We start from the raw sequence: 4,156 nt of genomic DNA on the forward strand, positions 1-4,156 counted from the left end.
CCATGTCCACTGATGTCCCTCAGCGTGCTCTCTAGTAATATTTGTGTGCCCCAGGTAGCTTTCGCAAGGCTACTTTTACTTTTATACTTTAAGTAAATTTCCAAGCCTGTACTTTGTTACTTTTACTTGAGTAAAGAAGTTTAATCAGTACTTCCACTTTTACCGGAGTATTTTTTAACACAAGTATCTGTACTTCTACTTAAGTACGGAAAGTGAGTACTTTTGCCATCTCTGGTCGCGATACACTCTGGTCTTGGTGAAGACTTGTTCTCAGTTTAGGTGGTCTTGACTGCAACACTGGGGGAAGAGCGTGTAGGAGGCAGGACATGGCGCAATCACACCGCGTCACAGAGCCTACATAATTTTGTCACAAACAACCAAGTCTCTTCCCGTTCCTTGAATCTGTCTGACGATTTTGCCGGCGGCCCTTACCGACAGAAGTTCCTGAATCTCAAGTTAGACCTTTTCATGTAAATCACCTTCCTTCTCCCTTGGATGTTTGTATAAATGGTCTTCAACTAAGAGAGTTTTTCAGATTCCTTTCATAATAGATGGTTTTCATCAGAAGCTGTTTTTACTTTTGTCCTTTTATGACAGAAGTCCTCTGATATAAAGCTTGATAGGGAATCATTAGAAAGAAACCAGCTGAGAACAGAAAACAGGCTGCATGAAAAACATGTGAGGCTGATCGACCAACCCCTGTGGGGGCAACTATAACTGCACCAACAAGCCAATGCCAATCAAGACGGCAGGCCTAAACACAGCTTGCCTTTCACATGCATGCAGCGGCTTAGATAATCATCTGCCAATCACTGACAGGAAGCTTGAATGGAAGCACAGTGGGTCCACACACAAGGCAGCCATGCATTAACTCCTTGTTTGCGGCTTTCAATCAATCACCAACTTCCAGCAGGTATAGAACCCAGAATGGACTACATTGTGCTGTATGGAAATGCATGGATGAATGTGTGTGTGTGTGTGTGTGTGTGTGTGTGTGTGTGTGTGTGTGTGTGGGAGGTTGGTGGGAAGAGCAGGCACCGGGTGATGACAAAGCATCTGCGGCTCTGGGCTTTGATGTCAAAGGCCACTTGTACCTGTCGACAGCCAGAAATTCTCACACACACACACACACACACACACACACACACACACACACACACACACACACACTGAGATGTGCTGGCAGCAGCCACTAATCAGCACAACTTTCCCTCTTTAAATCATTACGGGCCAAGCTTCCATCAGAGGAATTAAATTCCATTCATGACTTCATACAGCAGCATTCCTTCTCCTACAGCTAAGCTTACTGTAATCCTGTCCATGGAGCTGTTAGCGGGGGAGAACCCACCCACACACACACACACACACACACACACACACACACACACAAAAACGCATAATGCACAATGGTGAGCTGTGAAGATTAACTCTTTAAGTCAGGAATTTTTAACCAAACAGGAGTAATGCCAAATGTTTGTGTATTATGTATATGTATCTGTGTGCATTCTATGTGCAGTACATGTCCCACTCTGTGTACATTTATGTGTAATGATTGCCTGGATGAAAAAGCAGCCTTAGCTGCAGCTTCAGAGGCTCAGAAGCGTCTTCTGAGATCCACTGACTCAGCTGGTGAACACATTGTCCTGATTGTCTGCTTCAGATTAGCTACTGCACGAGTACACAAAGGCCAACATTCACATGAGTACATGAGACTCAGATTTAGGGGAAATTTGTAAGATTCAGGTTGCAACAGAAAAAAACAAAATTAAATTGAGAGACAAAAGCACAAGTAAAACAAATGTCACAAAAACACACACACACGACAACTACCATACCCTCGTTTTATGACTAAACTTTAGTAATTGTAAAAAATAAAAATAAAAATTGAACATTGAGCGGAAACTGGAACATGAGTGTGTGGTCCCAATGCATCCTGAATGCGTTCCCACCTGTACTTACATTTGTCCACTAGTGACCAGATCATCAGATCGGATTTTAATACCAGGTGGAAACGGGGTTTCCCGCTCCCCCTCTCTGTAAACCCCTCCCATCAGACAAGCACTGGCACGCAGCGGCTTCATAAAGTTACATTTATAACTGTAACAGAGTACTAATCATTCATTTCTGCATTTCGCCAATCATTTGTATCGGGTGGTAAAGCAGTCTTATACCATTTGGAAATGGAAATGCGGTGGTTTGATCCCTGGCCCTGCAGTCTCATGCCAAAGTGTCAAGACACCAAACCCCAAATTGCTCCAGATGCTGCACCATTGTTGTGTGACTGTTATCCGATGAGCAGTGTATGAATGGTGATTGGTTCCTGTTCTATGTAAAAGCTCTTTGAATTGTTGTTAAAACTAGAAAAGTGCTACGTAAATGCAGTTCATTTACAGTCCATTTCATCCCGATGCCGTCATATAACGGCAATTCTATGAGGCAGGCCATCCCGTTTTCTTTGTAAAGCCCTTTGAGATGACATGCTGTGATTCAAGGCTCCAATTAGCTACAGGAACATGAACTTGAATTAGCCGCAGCGGTGAGCAAGGGTTAGCAGAATGCTAAACTACTGGCTTGCTTTACTACGTTTACGTTTCCTTTCCCAGCAGTAGGCGGTGCCTCTGCTTCGGCCTCTGGTCCTCGTAGCAGGCTGTTGCCATCTGAAACAGGAGACGCTGGAGGCTTTGTGAGAGGAAATGTAATTGTGCTAGACTAAAGGCTAACCCCAGCAGACCAGCTCTCCGAATTTTTTCACAGCAATTGTCAGCTTCCACAATGTTCCTTTATGTATTACATATAGACTGGTCACAATACGGTCTCTTATCTAACAGTTTAGCATTGAATTAGCTGCAGCTCTGAGCCATTGGCTACGGTAAACAGAACCTTGACCGAAGGAACGTTCACGCGTATCTGCATTGGCAGAACAGCCAATAGAAACACTGTCTTTCTTTCTCTCTCTCTCTCTCTCTCTCTGAAATGACTTGGCCAAGTCTCCCGGCTAGATTTACTAACGCCTGTAAAGAGAGCCAAGGAGGAGATGCAGAAGTCTAGTTTTTTTCAGACCACTTGATTTACAATATGCTAAGAGATTATCATGCATTTTTTTGCCCAATGATGCCAAAAATGAACTGCCTACTGCAGCTTTGACCCGTTGTATGTTCCACCCTCTACACCAACTGTGTCTGTCTGCTGTTTGGGGCTGAGCAGGTAGTGTATAGCGTGGGTATCAGAGCTTTGTCATTAAAAACAGCTGCCTACTGTTTTCAAGAGTAGTAGTAGTAGTAGTAATAATAATAATAATAAAAAGAAGAAGAATGTATACTTTATTAATACCGCGAGGGGAAATTACAATTTACACTCTGTTGTTATTATACACATTACACACAGGCCTGAATTACACACACATGCTCAGGTCCTATACATGTACTAATGGAGAAATGTCAGAGTGTGGGGGGGGGGGCTGCTCATGGAAAGGCGCCCCGAGCAGTTGGGAGGAGGTGAACTGGCATCTCTCCAGCTACCAGTCCACCACCATACTTTGGGGTCCGTATGGGGACTTGAACCAGCGACCCTCCGGTTCCCAACCCAACAAAGACAGTTAAAAGACAACTGAATTTAAAAGAGGCTCTACAGAATGATTGTTTTCCTCAGCCACTATTTTGTTTTTCCCAAATGATGTACAGATTTCTAAGCATTCTGTTATCAAATGTCCGGTGGCCGACAGGGGTAAACGCCCTGAAAACACACGCAAATAGACAAAACACAAGTAAATTAAGAAAGCAACTTCATTCATTTGACAACACACATGCAGAATTCAGAAAACTTGCTGCAAATACACACACAACACAATCAAATACATTTACGCGCTGCAAACATAGAAACAAAAATCTCAAAAGAAAAGCAGATGACCCCGAAAAACAAATGCAACAAAAAAACGCTGCATTCGCATTGCACAACAGAAGTCCTCCAGGCCTCTAGGGGGAGCACTAAGTGGAACAGCTGGATTTTTGACTCCACCAGGGGGGAGAGCGAGAGAGAAAGAGAGAGAGTGTCACTGCCCAACGTGAGGCGAGTGCAAATTTGAGTTGCGTATGCTCAGATGTAAACGGTTTACAACATAACGTGTCATACTACTGAAATTTGTGAAATCTATGAAATA

The sequence above is a fragment of the Etheostoma spectabile genome, chromosome 15, assembly GCF_008692095.1.
Source record: "Etheostoma spectabile isolate EspeVRDwgs_2016 chromosome 15, UIUC_Espe_1.0, whole genome shotgun sequence".
Taxonomy (NCBI): domain Eukaryota; kingdom Metazoa; phylum Chordata; class Actinopteri; order Perciformes; family Percidae; genus Etheostoma; species Etheostoma spectabile.